General features: G+C 35.3%; 1 non-coding gene across 1 annotated transcript; it reads right to left on the bottom strand.

The window, feature by feature from the left end:
* Positions 1 to 19,976: 19,976 nt before the first annotated feature.
* Positions 19,977 to 20,082, bottom strand: LOC131158992 (small nucleolar RNA R71). Its single transcript, XR_009137607.1, has one exon. It is a non-coding gene; the product is annotated as a small nucleolar RNA R71 (small nucleolar RNA).
* Positions 20,083 to 24,843: the final 4,761 nt, after the last annotated feature.

Here is a 24,843-nt window from a genome sequence, read left to right as displayed (position 1 = left end):
ATGGAAGCCTGTGTCTCGGAATATTTTCTATATTCAATAAAATGAATTATGTATTTCATTATCTCACTTGCATCATGAGTTCATTTGCCAAATTTTGTTTACTTATGTTTCATGCCGGAATAGGGAAAGTAATATTGCCAGTGTTCATGAGTTAGAAAGATATGTTAAAGGATGAAACAATCATTGAATTCAGATGTTATGAAGAAGTATCTTACTTTCCAAGGAATTCAACAAAGTGGCTATGCTGTTTTAATAATTTCCTATTAATTAATCACTCATGTTTTGATCAAATGATGGATGACCCTCTTTGGCCGACCAATTATCCCTAAAAGAACCTAAACAATGATTTACCATTTGTTAACCAAATTGAGCCTGAATGTTAAACCAGCTTTTTCTTAAAAGTCAGATCACCAAAAATCCAACCTGGGTTTGGGTTCCTTAGCGTTTGGCAAATCATTTGAGACAATAGTCATTACCAAAAGGATGGCGGGCCATTATTTTGCTATCCAAAAGAAAGTCAAAGAAGAAATCCCTTGCAAACCCTTTTTGAGCCTGAAAGATTCATTTCTTAACCCGTCAAAGGATCACACCCCACACTGGGGCAGTTTAAAAAATCAGTCCCAAATGAAGTCCAAATGAAAATGAAGTCTAGATCCCTTTTTAAAAGGAAAAGTGAAAGTTGCAATAAAAGAAGGAAAAGAAGATTGAATGATGAAAGGAAAGAGAAAGAAAAAGAAAAGGGAGAAGAAAGAAAAATATGGGACATACTACATATGTGATCTTTGACCGAATTACCCTCGATGAAATCGATAAATTTTGAGCCTTATTTAAATCTTTCTTTCTTCAACCCATACCCTTAGCCTGCATTACAGTCCAAAAGAAAGTCCTGACCAGATTGGTATACATTATTGTCTCTAATGATTTGTCAGACTCAATACTGAGTTTGAACTATGTAATGACCTGATCCTGAAAAGGTACGTAGGCAGCTTGTTTAAATAACAAGTTCGGTCAACATCTTGCAAAAGCGCCTCAACTCGAACTGGGGGCATAAAACATTATTTGGGGTGGTATTATTGAGCCTTAGTTTTCCTTTTATTCTGAAATCCTACATCCCTAAGCCTACGTTTCGTCCCGAGTCTTAAAGACCATCTTGAGATCAAAGCATGAGTTGATGAAACTGGGGCAGTTGGCGAGAAGGATAGGCATCTTGGTTGGGAAATTAACGTTACATGACTTTTGAATACTGGTATGAATTTTTCCCTATGATAGCATTGAAACATGGTAAAACATTTATTTTGTGCAGATGGCCTTTTGATTTAGCAAGTTGATGTCATAGTTGCATAATCATGTCTTGTTCCTTTAAAAAAAAAGAAGAAGAAGGAACCCTTCTTATTCTTTAGAGCGTTAAAAGAGGATGGATAGTCAAAGAGTTTTAGAATCACCAGAAATTTCTATAAAGAAGATCCTTGTGGAGAAAGAGCAGTCAAACTGGGGCAAATGTTATGTCAAGTTCAAAAGGATCGGTGGCAGATGAATTTAACTGGGGCAAATTCCGAGTTGACTCGCAGTAGGTCCCATTCAAGCACTTTCTTATCGGATTGGAATAGGAAATCAGAGTCAAGATCAGCTGTAGGTCCATTCAACTGGGGCAGATTTTATGATTTTTGAGCTGAGTCAATCACTTTCATGACTGGATGAATAAAGAAGATTAAGCCAAGATCAGTTACAGATCCATTCAAATATGGCGAGTTTCATGTGGAGACCAAAGATGAGGACATTGATCACGAGTGCATTGGGAGAAAAGATTCATGCATTGTCATGCATTACCCCAAATTTCATGCATTGTCATACATTTCATGTATTACCTAGATTTCATATATTGCCATGCATTCCATGCATTACCATTCATCTCATGCATTTTCATGCATTTTATGCATTGTCATACATTTCATGCATTACCTAGATTTCATATATTGCCATGCATTCCATGCACTACCATTCATCTTATGCATTGTCATGCATTGCCTGCATTTCATGCATTGTCATTCATTACATGCATTACCTACATTTCATGTATTACCATACATCTTATGCATCGCCCTGCATTACATATATTACCATGCATCTCATGCATTATCATGCATTTCACGCCTTACCATACATTTCATGCATCGCCATTGTGTGTTTCGTACATTACACAAAAAAATAAAAAATAAAAAATAAAAAATGCATACATATAATCACAAGTTAGTAACATGCATATCAATAGCAACATATCATTGCATTATAAGTTAGCAACATGCATACATATAGCAGCATATCATTGCATTCTAGCATCATAAGCAGCAATAGAGCACTCTTCACACTTGTCTTAAGCTTTCGAACGATTATTTGACATCTTTGATGGAGAGATTTCAGTTGTGTTGGGGTAACTGACCCCAAGCACACATTGGTTTACTTGGAAAACTAGGGCAAGTTGACCCCAGACACACGTTGATTTATTTTGAACGGGGGCAACAGATCCCAAAGATAGGGGATTCACTCATTGACATTCGGATTTTACCCCAAGTGCATTTTCCAAATAGAGTAACAACTTTCCCGACTTTGCTTTCACACCTTGTTACTAGTTGAGGTGGCTGGATCATCGTATCCCTACGGCTCGGATTCTTACATTCGAAGCAAGCCATTATTGTGTCCCACGGGTGGATCATCGTATCCCTATGGCTCGGATTCTTACATTCAAAGAAAGCCATCATTGTGTCCCAAGGCTGGATCATCGTGTCCCTACGGCTCGGATTCTTACATTCGAAGCAAGCCATCATTGTGTCCCATGGCTGGATCATCGTGTCCCTACGGTTCGGATTCTTACATTCGAAGCAAGCCATCATTGTGTCCCATGGCTGGATCATTGTGTCCCTACGACTCGGATTCTTACATTCGAAGCAAGCCATCATTGTGTCCCATGGCTGGATCATCGTGTCCCTACGGCTCGGATTCTTACATTCGAAGCAAGCCATCATTGTGTCCCATGGCTGGATCATCGTGTCCCTACGGCTCGGATTCTTACATTCGAAGCAAGCCATCATTGTGTCCCATGGCTGGATCATCGTGTCCCTACGGCTCGGATTCTTATATTCAAGCCATCATTGTGTCCCATGGCTGGATCATTGTGTCCCTACGGCTCGAATTCTTACATTCGAAGCAAGCGATCATTGTGTCTCATGGCTGGATCATCGTGTCCCTGCGGCTCGGATTCTTACATTCGAAGCAAGCCATCATTGTGTCCCATGGCTGGATCATCGTATCCCTACGGCTCGGATTCTTACATCCGCAGCAAGCCATCCTTGTGTACCTCAACTTGGATTCTTACATTCAGTGCAGATCGTCTCTGGTTGGAAGAAATAAACAACTCTTGATTAACCTGAAAAGCCATAGGGAGTTGAATGGCTTGGCTAAAATAGGTGTCTTTTATCTTTGCAGGCTTGTTGCTACAAAAACGTATGAGAGTTCTTATCGTTACATTGAAGCAACTAAGCCTACAAAGAGGGGCAGCTGTACACACCCTATTTTTGCCCTAGCCGAATAGAACAAAGGAGTCCCTTCTCATTATATTATTATTATTATTACCTTATTTTTATTATTATTATTTTATTATTATTTTCTTATAATTATTTGTATTATTTATTATTGTTCATTACTAGTATTATAATTAGTGTTACTTTACTATTATTTTGCTAGCATTTTTATTATCCTTATTATTATTATTTTTCATTTTTTATTACTAGTACTTTTATTATCTTTTACTTTACTATACTTATTTTATTTTTCATTTATTTTGTTGTTTTTGATATATCATTATTATTATTATTATTACTTTTTGTATTGTTACTCTATTTTTATTAGTATTATTATTGTTATTATTATTATTATTATTTTACTGATAATATCTTTATTATTTTTATTCTTACCATAATTATTTATTATTATTTACTAGTAATAGTAGTATTATTTTTATTATTATTATCTTATGGATACTTATATTATTATGATAATTATTATTATTATTTCCTTTTTCATTATTACCATAAGAATAAAAGAATAAAAAAAAAGAAAAAAAAGAAAATCAAAAAAGGGAAGTTGTTTTAGGATTTTCCCAAACTTTTTTTATAAGAGGGAGGGGCCGCTGCACACAAAGGGGGAGACAAAAAAAAAAAAAAGGGGCGCACAGTGAAAAAAAGAAAAATCCCTTTCCTCCTCTGCTGTCTGTCTCTCCCACACCACCAGCCGAGCCCCCTCTCCTTCACTCTCGCTGCTGCACAGTCACCCACAGCCGGACACTCCTTGCAGACACCCCAGCCCCCTTCCTCTGTCCCGAACCACCACTCCAGCTACCCTAGCTATCTCCTGCCATAGCAGCCCGCGTACCAGCAGCGCACAGCAGCAGCGGTATTCTCCGGCAACCCCTCCTCCAGCAACTCTCCACCAACCCGAGCACCCCTCCACAGCAGCCAGGAGCCACCTCCGCTGCACAGCCCCGCCAGGTTCCCTCCAGTCCGTGCACCAGCGGCCCCATCACCCTCTGCAACTCTCGGCCACCTTCAGGTCCTCCATAACTGCTGCCAGGCCACAGATCCGAGACCACCCTGCAATCACCTGACACCAACCTCCAAGCACCACAACCGTCGGACCTCTGCAACATCATTCAGCAGGCACAACCCTCATATGCTCCAGCCGAAGCTCACATAGCCACCAACCCCAGTTCTCTAGCGAGCACCCCACTGTGAGTTCTCAACCCCCACACACACTGTTCACACACTCGTATGTTTATATGCACACACGTTTTGCTTTTTGATTTTAAAGTTTTAAGTCTTATTTTGGGATTAACATTGTATATGTGTGGAATAATATTTTGCTGGGTTTAAAAAAAAAATTTTGCTATTCACATATGTATAGATTAATATTTAATATTTTGGGATAGGGATTCATTATTATAGTATATTTCTATACTTGTTTATAGTATCATATACATATACATATTGCGGGGTTATTATATTATGCTATCACCGTTAGTTTTTGTTTTGTTAATTTTGTGTGTATATTTTATCATTTTTTATGAGGCTATTATGATCATATGGTATTATCATTTAACATGCATATTTTTATTTATTATTATTGTTGTTGTATAACATGTCGTATACATTTTAATATTTAACATATATGGGTTTTCTTTTGCTTTTGTTATTGTTGTCATATTTAATATATGCATACTCACATTAGTATTTTAACACATTTAGTATCAGTATTTTAGGGCTTTGTCATATTCACATACAAGGGTATCGATTATTAGGTTGAGTTTGACATTTTGGTATATATTAGGTAAGTTACTATTATATTTAGTGTGATAATACATAGAATATTCGCATGGTAAGGGTTATATTGATGGGGCATATAATTTAATGTTTAATATGTATTTTTAGGGTGTGTTCGTTATTCGTTGTATTTATTGAGGTAAGGTTTATATTATAAGATTTTATCATGATGGCATTTATATTGTAAAATTTGTATTGTCTTAATATGTATTCTTAGGGTTTGGATTGTCATCTTGTTGTGGTTCTTATGTGTAAGATATTTTATTCATACTTATATTGTGTGTTAACTTTATATTATATTATTAGTATTTTAGAATTTTGGTCATGTTAGAATTTTTAGTAAATTAGTTGCAGTATATGTGGTATTTTAGAACTACAGTTGTATGTGTGTTTAATATTCTAGAATGTTAGTAATATTAGGTATTTAATAACTTAGGATTTATAAGTAACATCGTGCATATAATTTAGTATTTTAGGTAATTTTTAATATAGCATCTTGAGTAATACTATATATTTATTATTATTATGATACTTTTAGTATGTTAATTATTATGGTAAGTTTAATATTTTAGGTAATATAATATTTTTGGTGTTTTGGTATCATGCTATTATATGGTATGTTTAGTATATATAGTATTATAGTAATTTATTACGTATTATATTATTTGTGGATATTTATTATTGTTATCATCGTGTTTATGTTTATTATGGTATGTTTGAGTATTTTTGTTTATAACACACATGTAGTATTTTAATATTATGATATGCTCATTATCTTAGTCTATATTATATGTTTATATTCTACTATTATTGGTATGTTAGATATTTTAGCTTCTATTATATATGTTGATTAGTACATATTATGGTATCCTAATACTCTAGTTTATTATTATTTTATTTATTTATTTATTATGTTTAAATTATTATATCTATTATCCAAAACCTCCTAAACTAGTATTTTCATACTTAGGAAAACCCATAAAATTTCAAAAATTTGGGAGCGTATTTTATAAAGTATTTTTGATTTTTTATCCCTATGATTTTATTGTGGGGGTATGAGCCTTCGGGCATCACGTACCTTAAGCTCTGAGGGAATATATGTACATATATTATATGTATTTATTTATTTATTTATTTTTTATGTGTATTTATAAATTCATAAAAAGGAGTAATTTAAAGACTTATTAGATTAACTTAGGATAATTTCAAATTAATTAGGTACCGTTCGTAAGAACGGGCGCGTAGGGGGTGCTTGTACCTTCCCCTCGCGTAACCGAACTCCCGACCCCAACTTTGGTAATGTAGACCGATTCTACCCCTAACGGGGTAGTAATCATGTGTTCTAACCGCACTATAAGTTAGTGGCGACTCCGACATACCATTTTTCCTGAAAATATTAAAATAATTTTTATTTCACCGCCCGGGGCACACGCGCTCCCGGGACGTCGCGACACCCTTAAGACTTAAAACAAGTTTTGCACATATTATATCATACTCTTGCATTGTATGGCATTCATTTTACAAATCAAAGCTCCCTTATATTCTTTTTATTACAAAATCTTTTTGAACAGTTAAAACCTAGCTTCTCCCATTCTTGTATTTGAAAATACTTTTGGAGAAATCATATTATTGCTATTGTATCTTTGAAGCTCTTATCTTATATATATTTTTCACACCAAAGATCATCTCTCTTATTCTTTGCAAAAAACATTTTTGAGAGAAACTCCTTCTCCTACACCTAATTTTTGAAGATCATTTTTAGAAAAATTATTCATTGCTCTTGAATCATTGAAGAAGTATTTGTTGCACATCTATTTTTACATCAAATAGCATTCACTCTCATTTACTCTCTTATATTGCAAATATATTTTTGAGAGAAACACACCAACTATATTGAGCTTTAAATCATAACTTGTGAGAGTGTATTTAGATTTACATTGTACAAATTAGCTTTTGAGAATCATTTCCTTGTATGCAAAATTTTCCACCTCATTTTTATCCTTGTGGTTCAGGTAGTGAACTGTGTCAGGCGTGGGGTATCGTTTGGAGAGGAGGGCTCCATCCTATTGAAGGAGTTTTTGTAATGGGGGGGCTCCACCCTATTGAAGGAGTGCATATAAGGTGACTCCGCCTTGTTAAGGAGTGGTTACAGGAAATCCTCAAGTAGGTTGCTTAAGGCGAGGATGTAGGTGGGGATAGCCAAACCTCGTTAAAAATCTTGTGTTTTCTTTTCTCTCCCTACACTATTTAATTTTCTGCACTTGTATGTTTAAGTTTAATTTGTTGACTTTAGTGTATATGTGTTAAATATTTGCATACTTGGATATTTATGAGATTAAAGATTGGTTGAAAAACCCTAGGCTTGTGAAATACAGATTTTGTTTTAAATAGGGCAAAAAGTGACCTATATTTTAAAATATCCAATTTACCCCCCTCTTGGGAACACACCAAAAATCATAGATCTTATGTCATTTTGAGTTTTTATGGATTTGAGAACATTATGTATGTTTATGGCTTGCTTTTATGGCATGACGAGTGGTCTTCTATGGATCATCAACAAATCCCTGTACTCGTCGATGAATGTGCTTGGGCTGCGAGCAGTTTTTTTTTTGAATTTTGAAAATTGGGTGGTTGGGTAATCAGAGGGAAACCTCAAAGGGACTATGATATATGTTATTCTGGGCATATATTGATAGCGAGAGTGATCATTTGAGAAGTGTATTGTGTACTTTGTGATTTTCTTAGTGAAATTCTTGTGTTATTACTTTCGTGGATGTAAGCTTTGCCGAACCATGTAAATCTCGTTGTTGTTCTTGTTCTTTATCACTTTCTGGTTGTGTTTTATTTACTTGTTGTATTTATTCCATTGTGCTTCGTATTTATCCCATCCATATCACAACAAATTGGTGTTAGAGCGATTGTTGTCTTGGCATCGGGATCATCTTCTGAAAGATTTGACATCATCAAATTTGATGGAACAGGGAACTTTGGTTTATGGTAGTGGAGAGTGAAAGACATTCTTGTATGCCAAGGAATTGGAAAGACATTACTTGGTGTTCAATCAGATGGAATAATTGAGGCTACATGGGGAGAATTGTAAGCAAAGGCCGCTTCTACAAGGCGCTTATGTTTGGCCGACGAAGTACTCTATCGGGTGATGGAGGAGGATTCTCCACTAGCTATATGATGAAAGTTAGAAAGCCGGTACATGTCCAAATTTCTCAATAATAAACTTTTTTTTAAGCAACATTTGTATCGACTTGAAATGGTTGAAGGATCAAACACAGATCAACACATTAATGTTTTCAATTAAATTATTAGTCATTTGGTGAGATTTAATGTTAAGTTTGATGAGGATGACAAAACTTTGATTTTGTTAAACTCTTTGTATTCGATTCATACCTATGAAAATCTTGTGACAAACTCTTGATCTTGAAGAGGTAACAATTGCTTTGCTAAATTTTAATCAAAGATTGAAGATATGTGATGAGGGAGAAGGACTTCTGGTAAAGGGTAATAATGAGGGAGGTAAAGGATAATCACAAAAAAATGGTATATAGGAAGAAGGAAGCAATTTCAAAAAAAAGAAGGAAAGAAATTCAAGGCACGGTTAGTAGCCCATTATGATTTTCATTTGGAACAAATGGATGAGAAGATGGCGTTTCTTCACAGTGACTTGGAGGAACAAATCTACATGGTACAAATGGAGGGTTTCATTGAACTAAGAAAAGAATATTTAGTTTTGTAGGTTGAAGAAATCTCTTTATGGGTTGAAATAGTCTCCAAGGCAATGGTATAAACGGTTTGATTCCTACATGATCAATATTGGCTACAAAAGGTGTGAGTATGATTGCTACGTATATGTGAACACACTTGAGGATGGTTCTCTTATTTTCTTGTTATTATAACTTAATGACATGTTGATAGCTGGAAAAGATTTAAATAAGGTGAATTAGTTAAAGGACCTATTGTATAAGGAATTTTACATGAAGGATCTTGGTTTGGCCAAGAAAATACTTGGGATGGAAATTCTCCGTGACATAATTGCAGGGAGATTATGGCTATCTCAGGGTGGTTATGTACAAAAGGTGTTGGAGAAGTTTAGCATGGCTGATGTAAGACCGGTGTGTACACCTCTAGTAAATCATTTCAAGTTGTCTACTGTAAATTGCCCAAGTACAGATGAAGAAATCTGGGACATGTCAAAGGTCCCCTATGCTGGTACTATAGGGAGTTTGATGTATGTTATGGTGTGTACGAGGCCAGATTTGGCTCATGCGGCGAGCATGGTAAGTAAGTTTCTCTCTAATCTAGGAAGGTACCATTAAGAAGCCTTCAAATGGATACTTAGATACTTACGGGGTACATCGGGATATGGCATCATGTTCAGAAAGTAACAGGGTTGTCCTTCAGTTATGGGGTTTGTTAATGCTTATTATGCTGGAGATATGGATGATAGAAGGTCTACAACGAGATATATGTTTACCCTTGTAGAAGGACCGGTGTGTTGGAGATTCATGGTACTGTCTCTCGTAGCATTATCCATGACTAAGGCGGAATATATGGTAGCTGCCTAAGCTACAAAGGAAGCCTTATGGCTTACTGATTCAATTAGAGAGTTGGGATTACAGCAAGATGGAGTATTTCTGCATTGTGATAGTCAAAGTGTCATTTACCTGGCGAAGAAATAAATATAATATGCTAGAAACAAGCACATTGATGTGAAGTTTCATAGGGTTCATGAATTGATTGCTTTGAGTGAGCTTGTGTTGGAGAAAGTTCACATGTCTGAAAATGCAGTGGATATTCTGACAAAATTGGTTACTTATGAAAAATTCAAGCATTGCTTGGACTTACTCTACGTCTCCAATTAATAGAAGGTAGAAAAACCCAACCAAGAATTTCAAGTTCAAGATGGAGTAGTTAGACATGTTTTTTGGGATTCTCCTTAAGGGTGTATAATCGCCAAGGTAGAGATTGTTGTCTGAGCTGTGGCTTTTATACTTTGGTTTTCAGGCAACACAACAGGGAATCGTCAATGAGTGCCCTATGCTCGACGACGTGTAGATCTCGAGAGCAGGGAAATCTCAGAGTTCTTGACTCTTCTACGAATGTCTTATTCTCGTTGACGAGGGGTATTCTATGGATCATCAACGAGTCCCTGTACTTGTCGATAAATGCATTTGGGCTGTGAATATTTATTTTTTGAATTTTGAATTTTGAATTTTGAACGTTGAGTGGTTGGGTAATCGGAGGCAAACCTCCTAGGGACTATTATATATGTCATTCTAAGCATATATTCATAGCAAGAGTAATCATTTGAGAAGTGTATTGCATACTTTATGATTTTCTTAGTGAAATTTTTTTATCATTGCTTCCGTGGATGTAGGCTTTACCGAACGAAGTAAATCTTGTTGTTGTTCTTGTTGTTTATCACTTTCTTGTTGTGTTTCATTTACTTGTTGTATTTATTCCACTGTGGTTCGTATTTATCCCATCCATATCACAACAAGGTGACCGAACTCCAAGTTAGTCGACCAAATCTGTGAGAATTATTATCCCAACTGCTATAAACGGCTAGTTTTTCAAAATATTAAAATGTTAAACTTGTCCAACAGCCTTAAAATGTCCAGAACTCAATTTTTGCTACAAATACAAGGCTTCTAAACTTGTTCTAGTATGGGCATTATTATTGGTATCATTTAGCAAGGAAGCGAAGCAGTTTCATCATTCAAGTGCTCATTTTCTCTCTTACTCTCTAAATCTTAGAGAACCTTTAGTTACTCCTTTGAGTTTCATTCTTATTCATTTGGGAGTGTATTACTATGCCATTTTTCATTGTACTTATTAACTCAATTTAGGAGCATTCATTGTACACCAATTTATCTTGATTCCACATTGTACATTGATGGTTCGGGGGTGAATCGTGTCAAGCGAAATGGGTGTTTTGCTTGAGGGCTTGTAAAGCCATCTCCGCTTTGTAAAGGAGGGATTGTAAAGGCGTTTCTGTCCAGTGAAGGAGTGAGGCATCTCCGCCTGTTGAAGGAGTGGTTAGTGGAATCCTCAAGTGGTTTTCTTGAGGTAAGGATGTAAGCAAGTATTGTCCAACCTAATAAAAATTCAGTTTTATTTTCTCTTTCCTTAACTATTTAATTTCAGCACATTTGCATTCATACATATTTATTGTGATCATGGATAGCCTTTTGCACACTTAGAACGCTTATTTAAATTGTGATAAAAATTATTTTAGTATTATCTTAAATTTTTTAATCACCCAATTCACTCCTCTCTTGAGCCTACGCCTTAACTTACATGTTTTATACATTGTCGAGTCATGCATATGACATCTTCCAGCCATTCCACCAGGCATTGTTTTAGCTCTTTTTTAACAAAACTCACTGATATAATTAATTAATCAACCAAGCTGTTATAACCTCCTCCCATGCACTTTAGAATAATTGAGAGAGACGCCACAAAACAACGCAGTAGCTGAGATTAAAACAGGTCTCACTCAAGTTTTGTATAAATGTCAACCTTTCTTATTATTATCTTTCGGTAACAAACCCTTTCTTTTTTTTCTTTCTTTCTTGCTGAACATTGGTAACAAACCTACCACTCTTATTAAAAGCATCTTCCTCTTACTGTTTTATTTTATTTTATTTCTTGGTGGGGATTCTTGTGGAGACAGTCTCAGAAACACTTATCAAGTGATTTTGGGCTGGGACGGATTTCATACATTCTTGAAAATTGTTTGGAAAAAATATCATACCAGCTATCCCTAAAGTTAATTAGCGTTTGGATTTTTTATTTTTTTTAAAGTTACTCTGAACCTCTCAACTTTATGAAAAATATTTTTCCTATCTTATAATTTAATACAATTTGGAGGGTGGAAGTTTATAATTTATTTGTTTTCAAACGGTCATTTGGATTTTGTTTGCATTTCAACTACTTTAAAACTTTTTTTAGCACAAAAAACAAGTGATCAAATTATGATAAACTAAATTAATGCCCTTAATTACCTTTTAATTCTAATAAAAATGTTTTATTAGTGAAGAATTTAAATTTTATATATGTACATGCAGAGTTACCAGCATGCATGTCAGACCTTGGACTTCAAAATAATAGTTTATGTAGTCTGGAAATTGGAACAGTTTCATAGGCCCTATGGATGGTGTCTCAGAGTTTGACCTAACAATTAAATTCATTAGCTTCCTTAGTAGAGTGGTTGATGGCATATAATGATGCATGCATTAGCCTTAGTTAGTTACAGAGTTATATACACTTAACTGGATATATAACATAGTTATTGGCAAAGCAGTAGGAAAATGATAAAACTTACAGATCAATGTGCCACTGGCATTTCAGAACTGCATGGGAGGATATTAAAGTCAACCAGCAACTGTGCCAAAAAATATTGCTTCTATTCGTGTTTAGGTTGACATATGATGCAGTAGGAGGACCAACTGAAATCATATAATGTCAAAACATACTAAATTATATGTTTCTTTTTAGCATTAAATTAATTGTGATATAACCAGCTTAGTGATGCATAAGATTTAAATAAATTATTTATGTTGGTGAAGCAGCAAAATAATTTATGAATAAAAATTAATAAAAAAAATAAATCAGGGTAAAGTACTCTTTAAATTATTCAGCTATGATTTAATGCACTTAACTATTTTGAGTCTGTAGACAAAAGATTTTATATTGTCAAGGTACAAAAATTCTTCATTAAACCGCCTATAGTTCAATTTACTGAACACGCTGTAAGCAAGTAGTTCTAAAAATTCATTCATCTTGGACTTCAAGGAGCAAGTTATATGTGATGGCTCCCTCTATAAGGTATCCGTTCACTTTTTAGCAGTATATGATAATCATGCAACTTTCAGTAGCTAAAGAAAGGAAATGACATATTTCATAGAAGTGCTTCAAATTTGATGGAGGTGCTTCAAATTCCTATTTTCTCTAGAATGTAGAGGACTCATGTTATATACATTTTTAAGATAATTGTCAAAACGTCTCTGAGGATCACCTTTTTGGCTTAACAAGGCTTAATTTCATTTTGATAATGATAAACCATGACATCTAATTGTGTTATCGAGTGTACTTACAAGTACTAGAGCTTACAAGCACAATGAACAATGTAAAACCATGAAGAACACAAGTAAAATGAAGAATGACAATTGAAGAAGAGATTGGATGAAAATCAAGCTTAAAGACATGAAAGCTTAGATAGTATTCCATGTTTACTTTAACATAAGTCACATGTAAGTACTTCTTTAATTAGTATATTGTTTATGAAGCTGTTAAGATTAACTATTGGACTTAGAGACCTATTTTTAATATCTTCAAAAATAGTTTTATATAGTCCAAATATCTTTTCAAAAGGATACGAATGAATTTTGGAATAAATAAAAAAAAAGAACATTAAATTTCAGGGTGTTTGGGAACTTGAGGCTTATGCTCAGTCGACCGAATACAAAAATCTGAACAACCTAGTTTGGCATCAGAGAGTTCGGGTGACCGAATCTATGGTTCAATCAACCAAATTGCTACTGCCAATGTTCAAATTCCAAACAGTTTTGGTTTGGGCGACCAACCTAAGGGTTTAGTTGACCGACAGGCTACTACCTGTTTCGAAATTTATAATTTTAATTGATTTGGGCGACCGAACTCCCAGTTTAGTCGACTGAAGCGCGTGATATATTTTGCTAACATCAAGATATCTTTTCGATTTTTAAATATATTGTTACCAAAACTTGCACAAATGGTTAGATTTCAAACCAAGCTATAAAAGGCTAACCCTAATCGTGTTAGGGCAACAAAACAACATTGATTTTGAATTGTGTAGACACCCTATTTTTGCCCTAACCAAATAGAACACGGGGTCCCCTCTTATTATTATTATTATTATTATTATTATTAGTACTTTACTATTATTTTGCTAGTATTTTTATTATCATTATTACTATTATTTTTCATTTTTATTATTATTACTAGTACTTTTATTATCTTTATTTTATTTTTACTTTACTATAATTATTTTTATTTTTCATATATTATTATTATTATTATTATTATTATTATTATTATTATTATTATTATTATTATTATTATTATTAGCATTAGTATCTTATTTTGGCTATTATTATTTTTATTATTTTTAGTAATGTTATCATTATTATGATTATTATTATTTATTACTTTTAATATTAGTATTATTACTTTATGTTTATTAATATTATTATTATTATTATTTTACCAATAGTATCTTAATTTTTATATTTACTATAATTATTTATTATTATTTACTATTAGTAGTAGTATTATTATTATTGTTACCTTATTGATACTAATATTATTATGATAATTATTATTATTATTATTATTATTTCCTTTTTCATTATTACCATAAGAATAAAAGCATAAAAAAAAAAGAAAAAGAAAAATAAAATCAAAAAGGGAAGTTTTGTTTTAGGGTTTTCAAAAATTTTTATAAAGGTGGGGGGGGGGGGGGGGCACAACCAGAGAAACCAAAAAAAAAAAATTTTTCTTTTCTTCTTCATCTCTCTCACGCGCATCCTCTCCTCACAGCCGCAGGCATTCCCTACTCCACCAACCTCACTCTCTTCCTCATCCTCTTCCATCTCATCTCCCTTATCTCTCCATCTCCACTGTTCATCCTCTCTAACCGCCTAGCCGAGCATCAACTTCAGGACTCCCTGGTGCACCCTCTGCAGCATCAACTCAGGCGAGTCACTCTCCATCCGCCACGAGCCACACCAATAGAGCCGCTGCCCCCAGTACTGCTGCAACCGTGAGCCACCTCCAGCAACCACTGTGTCTGTTGCCCCCCGAGACAACCACCGGTCACCACTCACAGAACATCCGTGAACCTCCCTGAAAAGAGGCCGCTGCCCAAGCCGAAGAGGTCTCCCGCTGCTGCTCCAGACCGTCCACTCCACCATCCCTCTGCTGCACAAAACCACCAGGATCTCCGGCCACGCACAGCAACTCCGCAGCAGTCCTGCAACGGTCCGCCCTCACAGCTTCCGCGTCGCCGCTGCGCCAGCAGCTCTAACCTTACCTCACGGCCATCCCCTCCCTCTCTAAGCTCCCTTGCACACACTCACACCCCCAGTAAATACACACGCACACACAGCACACACATGTTTTTTTTATTTTACTTTATCGTACATGCTTGTGTATTATATTAGATACTGAAGGATTCTTTACTTTTGCAGGCATATATATATGTATATACCATATTAGTATTATTAGTTGTACATTATTGATTAATAATATTATTAATTATTGGTTATAGTATCATTGTCATATGAATATCATTATTAATAGTGTTGTTATATTATTTGTATATTACCATTAATAATATTATTATATGATTTGTATAATATTTTTAATATTGTCATCATATTATAGGTGTATTGTTATTATTAGTATTATATGATTTATATATCATTATTAGTCATATTATTATGTAGTTGGTTCATTATCATTAGCATTATTATTATATTAATTATATTAGTATAAGATTATTATATAATTAGTATGTTACTATTATTGGTTATATCATTGTTAATTTATTAAGTATTACTATTAGATGAATTGTGTTAATATAAATGTTACATTATTTGTACATTATTGATAGTATTAAGTACATTGTTTATGTATAAATACAAGCATATTGTTTATTATTGTTAAAATATTATTATTATTATCATCATTATTATAATTAGCATGTTATTGATGTTTTTAGGGTTTGATTGCCTTTATATAGATTGTTTATTAATTTTAGGGTTATGAGTGTTTCCATATTATTATCACATTTTAACTTTAGGAGTTGTTATGTTTTCAAATCATTAGTACATATTTTTTTTTAGGATTTTTGATTTATTTCCATTTTATTGCACGTTAATTTTTTAGGGTTTGATTATTTCCATGTCATTGTATATTTATTTTTAGGTTTGTCTAAATATTATAATTTCGTCTTATTTGTTTCCATGTTTGTTTATATTTAACTGTTAGGGTTTGACCTATTGTCATATTTCCTTTATTATTAATATTAGGGTTTTGTTAGTGTTATGTCAAAATTTTGATTATTTATAATTAGGACTTTTGCATGTATTTGTTAGAATATGTTATTATCATATTGTATAGTTATTAAAATTATGATGTATATGTATTATTAGTCTAGTAGTATTATTATGGTATAATATTAATATTTACGTGTTATGATATATATAAATATTAAAGTGGTATTATAATATTGTATCGGTATTTATGTGTTATTAATATTGTGAGATATACATGTGTTATTACTATAGTAGTATTGTTATTATAGGTAATGTATTATCATTATAATATATTAGGGCTATTATTATCACATATTTCTGGAATTTTCAACTATATCTTATGTTTATATTTCGTATTGTGGTATCCTAATATTCTAGTATTACTATTTTTTTTTTACCTTGGTTATTAAGTTTAAATTATTATATTTATTATCCAAAACCTCCCAAACTAGTATTTTCATACTTAGGAAAACCCATAAGATTTCTAAAATTTGGGAGTGTATTTGATAAAGTATTTTTGATTTTTAATCCCTATGATTTTATTGCGGGGGTATGAGCCTTTGGGCGTCACGTACCTTAAGCTCTGAGGGAATATATATGTATATATTACATTTATTTATTTATTTTTCATGTGTATTTATAAATTCATAAAATGAGTAATTTAAAGACTTTTTATATTAACTTAGGGATAATTCTAACTTAATTAGGTACCGTTCGTAAGAACGGGCGCGTAGGGGGTGTTCGTACCTTCCCCTCGCGTAACCGAACTCTCGACCCCAGCTCTGGTAACGTAGGCCCATTCTACCCCTAACGGGGTAGTAATCATGTGTTCTAACCACACTAAAAGGTTAGTGGCGACTCCGACATTCCCTATTTTTCCTTGAAAATTAAAATTGATTTTTAATTTTGCCATTCGAGGCACACGCGCTCCGGGACGTCGCGACAAATTGAAAATCTATTGTGCACCATTTCTTTCTCTGAAAAATATTTTTTTTGTTTTATACTTCAAAGTTCAAACCCTTCAATCCAGAAAACCAAGCAAATCTGTTGAGCTTCATAGCAAAGATTATTTTGAGAGTATCATAGTATTCTTACATGTACAAATTTGCTATTTGAGAGAATTTTTTTTTATACATAATTTGCTATTGATTTATTTGTGAACAAATGGTTCGGATGTGCATTGTTGACAAACAAGAGGGATATTCTTACTTGAGAGGTGTCTCCTGATGTAATCCTAAAATGTACTATTTTAGGCCCCCATTTACCATTGTTTTTTTTTTTTTACATTTATCTTGTAATTACTTATTCTTACCGTAGTTCGGAGTTATGCAAGGTTTGTTCAAGTTTAAGGAAAAAAAGGTTAAAACCGAGGAGTTAAGAAATAAGAGGAGTCAAGGGAGTAATTGGGAAGCACAAAGCTCAAATCGGATCTCAACCAAGGCCCTAAAGCTTCAATTCATCAAAGGAAACAAAACATGGTTCGACCATGTGGTGCGACCAGCTAACACAGGTGCGACCAGGTCATAGAAGAAGACTCCAATGTTTAGACTAAAAGCGAATTGCTGCAAGGTTTGACTAAGTGCTCGACCAAGTGATCCCGAGGAGCAACCAAGTTAAGAACTCAAGGCTAACTGAGCCAGAGATACCGAGAGTCTTGACCAATAGATCGACTAGGGAGACTTTGAGCAGCAACTAGGTCGAGATCCTGATATTTCCCGAAGCTGAGATCCTACAAGTCTCAGCCATCAGCATGACCAAGAAGACCTAAGGGCGCGACTAGGTAGTGAATGTTGAAGCTTGAATCCATGAATTCCCGCGAACCTTGATGAGGGCATGACCAGGGGAAGATAGGGGTGCGACTTGGTCGCCAGACGTGAACTGCTTTGCGAGATTTTCTGCAGAACATTCCTGTTTTGAATACAAACCTTTGTAAACCTTTTTGTATATAAAAGCTAGCTTCGTCTATGTGTCTAGGGTTCCCCTTTGGCCACTATTGGGTTAGTGACAGACCTAGAGGGTCTTTGGGCACCACTTAGAGTAGGATTTACTACTTTGATTTCAATTCTTGTATTTGCTCGTGCATGGATTCATTGAGGTCTTGTGACAACCTTTGAGTTCCTTGTGCTGTCGCATAGATAGTTGGTATTTTGATTGTATTATTGATCTATAGTGAGAGGTCGTTGAGTTGCAATTGAAGCCATTTTTACATATTTTCTTTACTCTGCTTTCATTTAAATACGTGCACTTTAAATACTTTGTTTTTACTTTCTAGGAAATTTTACATCTTTGATTGAGATGAGACCCTATGGTAAAGGATAGCCTGGGTAGGGATTCAGTAACTTATATGGACTAGGCTATGGTTCATGTGTGGGGTGTTCTTATGATTTCTGGATAGGGCATACCCTAGCTATTGATCGTGCTCTGAAAGATTGGCGCACCTTCACTACCCTATACCAATCAAACGGTTCACTTAACCATTTAGCCTATGACGGATAGCTGACCGGACATAACTAGCACAAACGACAGCCTAAGCTTGATTCATAATCTGAGACGTGCTTTCTAGGAGTAGTGTTAATATAAATTTTCTTGCTTTAGTAGTTGTTAGAAAAACACTTTCAAAATATCACTTTTCTCTCTTTTACATAAAGTGCAGTAAATTAGGCTAGAAGTGGTGAACAGCTGCACTTGAATCCCTATGGATCAACACTCTACTTACTCACCATTCTACTGAACTTGGGTTAGTTAGGATATAAATTTTATCTTTGGTAGTTAATGACCTAAGCCTTGGTGAGACTATCAAATTTTGGCGCTGTTGCTAGAGACTCAATTACGGTAGTAAGCCAATTTCTAGTTGGGAGTACCACTTGCTTTGTTTTTCTTTTGTTTTCTTTTCTGTTTTATTTTTGTTTGATACTCTGAAGTCATGATTGTGTGCTACATGTGTACATGCTAGGTTTGTGTTCTTTCAATATTGAGTTAGTGCCTATAGACCTTGAGATTGAGAGATCCCGCAGGTCAATTAGGAAATCTTCCTCTAGTCTCGAGTTAGCTGAGTCATTTGAATCTAAAGTCATGGCAAAACATCCTCCAGTTCCCGCCTTTCAAATCCCAAAAGCCCAAGCTCCCCGCCAACCAGTGGTGGAAGAACAACCCCTTCAGCCTCTTAAATACTACTTCACACCCAATCCATACACCTTGCCATCTTACATTTGGTTTTCGGAGGTCGAGGCGGCACAATTTGAAATTAAGAATTCTATCAACTCGATGCTTCCCAATTTCTATGGGAATTCTACTAAGAATCCTTACAAGCATTTAGATGAGTTTCTTAAAATCTATTCCACCATCCGTATACCTCACTTTGGTGATAATGCCCTCCGATTAAGGTTTTTCTCGTTCTCTTTAAAGGACAAGGCCAAATATTGGCTAAATTCCTTATAGCCAAACTCGGTGACCAAATAGGCCACTATGCAACATGAGCTCTTGAAATAGTACTTCCCTTTTGGGAAGACTAAACAACCGAGGAAGGCAATCACTAGTTTCCCACAATTGGATGGGAAACAACTTTTCGAGACATGTGAGCGCTTTAAGGACCTCTTGTGCAAATGCCCACATCATCAAGTCCATAGGTGGCAGTTAGTTCAGACATTCTATGAAGGATTAGCTAAGCGAGACAAGCCATGGTAGATGCATATTGTGGAGGCACTTTCCTCAAGAAACACGAGAATGAGGTCTAGGCTCTCTTTGTGAACCCAAGAATTCTCAACAGCAAGTTGTTGCTGCTCATAGACCGACCCAACCTTCATCTTCCCAGAGCCATGACCTTGCACCCACACTCCACACCATTATAAAGAAATTAGACCAGTTTTTGTCCTTAGGACGACAACCTCATCCTGTGGCGTATGAGGAAGTGTGTGTCATTTGCTCCAATCCCTCACACACTTGTTATAATTGCCTCCATGCGCCTCCCCCACCTGATTTTGTGCAGGAGGAATTTAGGGCAACCCATAATTGGTACGATATGCCAACCAATGATCCTTACTCACACAAGTACAATCCTAGGTTGAGTAAGCATCCTAACTTCTTTTGGAGAACACAAGCTCTGGGTTTCCAAACTCAAAGACCTTAGCAATCACCCACTGCTCCACCTCCTCACCCATTCCAAAATCCTCCCATGTCTGCCCCTAGACCTTCATCTTATCAGCAACCATTTCCTTCTCAGCCCCAATATTATAGATCTTTTCAGGAGACGGTGTTGAAAGCCCTCAAAAGCATTGAGGCTAATTGTCAAGTTGATCAAAAACTCCTCCACTCCCACTCCTAGTCTAATGCTAAGCTAGAAGCCACCATGGGCCAACTAGCTACATCTTTGAGTGTGAGAGATGTGAATAAGTTGCCAAGTCAGCCTCTAGTGAACCATAAGGGCCAATATGAGGTAGAATGTGAGCCGATGGTTGGACCTTCGTCATATCATGAGTAAGCCCAAGCTGTAACCATTCTTTAGAGTGGTATAAAGGTAAATAATAGGGTTGTGGAGAAGTTAACCCAAGAAAAGGGTGGAGAGAAGATAAGGGAAAAATATGATGATAAACCATGTACTCCTCATTCTCCTAGTCTAGTAGATGATACTGAGACACCTACCCTCTCTAATGATGGAGCACTTCCCTGTTATGTCTCTGCAAATCCATTCCCTGTAGTTCTTCATGCACCCTCCAAATCTAAGAAGGAATCCAATACCGAGTCCATCATGGACACATTTCGACAAGTCAAGGTCAATATTCATCTCTTAAATGTTATCAAGTAAGAGCCTACATATGCCAACTTCCTCAAGGACTTGTTCACACAAAAGCGCAAATCAAGGGTGCACATAAAAAAACAAGTTAGGTTGACAGAGCATGTGAGCTTAATTCTTCTACATAACATTCCTCCAAAACTTAAAGACCCTAGTGTTGCCACCATCTCATGTATAATCGGCGATTACACCATCGATAGGGCTCTTTTAGATTTGGGTGCGAGTGTGAACCTACTTCCTTAGTTAGGTCTACATGCAATTAATTTAGGAGAGCTGAAGCCTACCTCGGTCACCTTGAGTTTCACCGACCAATCAATAAAAAGGCCTTGGGGGTGTGATAGAGGACGTCTTGGTCAAAGTCAAAGAGTTCTATGTGAAGGGACTTGCGAATTAGCCCTAAGATCTGGTTGTAGTGCATACGGATAACAAAAAGAAAATCAGATCATGCAATCCCTATTTACGTGATTAGGATTATACCCATCATATCAGTCTGGTTTGATCTTGAATTTGCAAGTATGAAAATGAGCTCTTGAAGACGACCAGGAATCTTCCACCATATTCCTTGGACATGCCTTCCTCCTGAGAGAGTGGGCTTCTAAGTAGCTGCTAGGGTTTTCTTCTCTTCTGTGAGAGTTTTTTTTGTCTTCCCTAACTGTTGAATGGAGTGCGTGTATACAGGCTATAGCAGGGAGCTTTGGGAAAATATGACTAAGGCTTCCCACGTGATTAAGAATTCTTAATCCAACCTGAATTCATCCTTAGTTACTAAAGAATTATAATTGCACTCCCTATCATATTTGAAATTAAATTTCAAGCTCTTATTATTAAATGCTTATTTATCTACCCACGTAAAGATTACAGATACCTATCTATTAAATTAAATTACTTAAAATTTATTTAATTGACATATTAATTACCTGAGACCTTCCACTTAACTTATTTGTTGTGTCGGATTCAAAATTCACCCATAGGGTTTGACACAATCAAAACTTATAAGCTTCCTTAATGGGGTATCATCAATCCCGATACCAGGATGTGGAATCCATCAATAATTAATGATCACCATACACATAATGTCATCACCTAACTCACTGAGTATTTTGACCCATAAAGAATCTCACTCTTCTATGAATCAAAGTAATAAACACTATATGCACATGTCCAATAATCATATCCGGATTAAGAGCATGAATATTCATCATAACCATGAGGTATTATTTGTTTTCTATAGTCAGTATAAAAACAATTACCCCAATACGGTCTTGTTCAATACACACAAAGTGTACTAACACAAGGAGTTGGAACTGTACCATTCCCAATAGTCAAGACAAACCTATTAAAACCTTGTGCTACAGTTCTACCACAGGTGTGTCCAATTTCATTTAAGACTGTGAACGATAAACTTATATTCTATAAGAACTAATGATCTAATCTTCTATATATAAGTCATACTCTGCACACTAGATCACCTATTATATAGAATAAAAGACACACATGCATAACCATTTAATAAATAATGTCAGGAAAACATTACTCACAAAGATTCTCATTAAAATGAAATACTTGAAGTTATTAATAATTACTAAAATTGATTACATAAAGCATGTCTTTCAGTGTAAATTCCTAAAAATCTCCCACTTAGACTCAGAGCTATGCTGCCATACATCTCACTCTCATTCCTCTACATGACTATCAAAAGTTCTAGCTAGTAAGCTCTTTGTAAATGGGTCTGCCAGGTTGCTTGCCGATGCAGTCTTTATCACCGTTACATCACCTCTTTGCATGATATCTTGTATTAGGTGACACTTGCGCTCAATGTGTTTTGCCTTCTTATGGCTCCAAGGTTCCTTTTAGTTGGCAACCCCCTGGCTATTATCAGAGTAAAGTGTAATAGGTGATTGTACCGAAGGCACCACTCCTAGATCCAATAGAAAGTTACTAAGCCAAACGGCCTCCTTGGCTGCCTCAAAGGCTGCCACATATACGGCCTCCATAGTGGAATGAAGAACACATGATTGCTTGATACTCCTCCAACAAATGGCTCCATCTCCTAGGGCAAATGCATTTCTCGCGGTTGATTTTTTGGAATCCTTATCTGACTAAAAAATCTGAGTCTATGTACCCAATGGGTATTAGATTATCTGCCTGATAAACCAACATATAATCCCTAGTATTTTTTAGGTACTTGATTATATGTTTTACCGCAGTCTAGTGCTCCCGCCTTGGGTTAGACTCATATCTGCTAGCCATGCCTACGATAAAATAGATGTTAGGTCTAGTGCAAAGTAACTCATTCTAAAAATGAGCAGCTCAGAAGCTATCCTAAGTATAGAAGTTCAGTTGTGTAATACTTAGCCCAAGGGCCAGATCGTCTCCTAAGGGAATACAATTTAATCCCAATTTTCATAATTCCAATTAGAAAAAAAGAAAAAAAAAAGTCACTAAACACAGTTCATATTTGGTTTCTTGATGTTTTGAGATTTTTTTTACAATAAAACTTAAAGCAAGTAAACCCTAACTAAAAATTAAATACATGTGGGACAACTAAATGAAAGCTAGACTTAATACAAGAATATTAAAGTAAATAAACCTGCAAACATTCAACTAACCAAACAAAAATAACTATGCTAATCAATGATGATAATCCAACTAAATAAAAATACCATATTTTATTTTGATATCAACCAAAACTAAAATCTAATAGATTACTGAATAAAAATACTAACTTTATTAACAACATTACCTAAAGACAATCCTTAAATACCTGCAAAGATCTTTTTGAACAAAAGAAAGAAAAATAAAATAACTAAATAACTCAAATAAAAATTAAAGAGACACTTTAATACAGTAAATAAAAACTAAGTAAGATTTAAAGCAAAAAGAGTAATAAGATGTGAGAAGAGAGAAAGAGAGATTAAACTTAAACTATTACATAATTTTAAATAAGAAAGCAGCAAATTGACTTAAAAAAAAAAAACAATATAGATCCCAACACTTATTTAAGATTCAAATAAAGAAAAGAAAATAATAAGGAAGAGAGATAAGAGATATAGAGATGAGAGAAGATAAAGAAATAGAGAGAGATGAGAGACCGCCATCAAACAAATACCGGAGAAGTTGAGACATAGAGAGTTGCAACCACAAATGGGAGGCAAGGGTTAGCAGCTAGCAATGTCTTCTCGATTTGCAGTGGGTTGGAGAAGTAGTAGAAGAGTAGGGGAGCTCAAGTCTTGATGGGCTTCTGCAGGAACAGGGCAGCAAGATGGCTTCGGGTACCTCCTTCAGCAATGCAGCAATAGCAGCCAATAGAGGGAAGGAGTAGTAGCAGCTGAGCAAAGGTGGGCTTCTCGGTTGGCAGCATAGCGGCGACAATTGGGAGTTCTTGGGACATGAGCAACCCAGCAGGCCGTGGGATAGCAACAAGGTTGGAGGAGCTTCGGCTATGTGGTGTTGCAGTTGCAAAGAGATTTCGAGAGAGGGGAGTTTGGTTGAGAAGAGAGAGCTAGGAGGAAGGGAAAAGGAGAAAGAAAGAAGAAGGAGCAAGAAAGGGCAAGGAGGGAAGAGAGGAGAGAAGAGGCAAAAGAGAAAGGAG

This window comes from Malania oleifera, chromosome 6, assembly GCF_029873635.1.
Source record: "Malania oleifera isolate guangnan ecotype guangnan chromosome 6, ASM2987363v1, whole genome shotgun sequence".
Lineage (NCBI taxonomy): Eukaryota > Viridiplantae > Streptophyta > Magnoliopsida > Santalales > Ximeniaceae > Malania > Malania oleifera.
The sequence above is the reverse complement of the archived record's forward strand: the minus strand, read 5'-3'. Positions and strand labels throughout refer to the sequence as shown.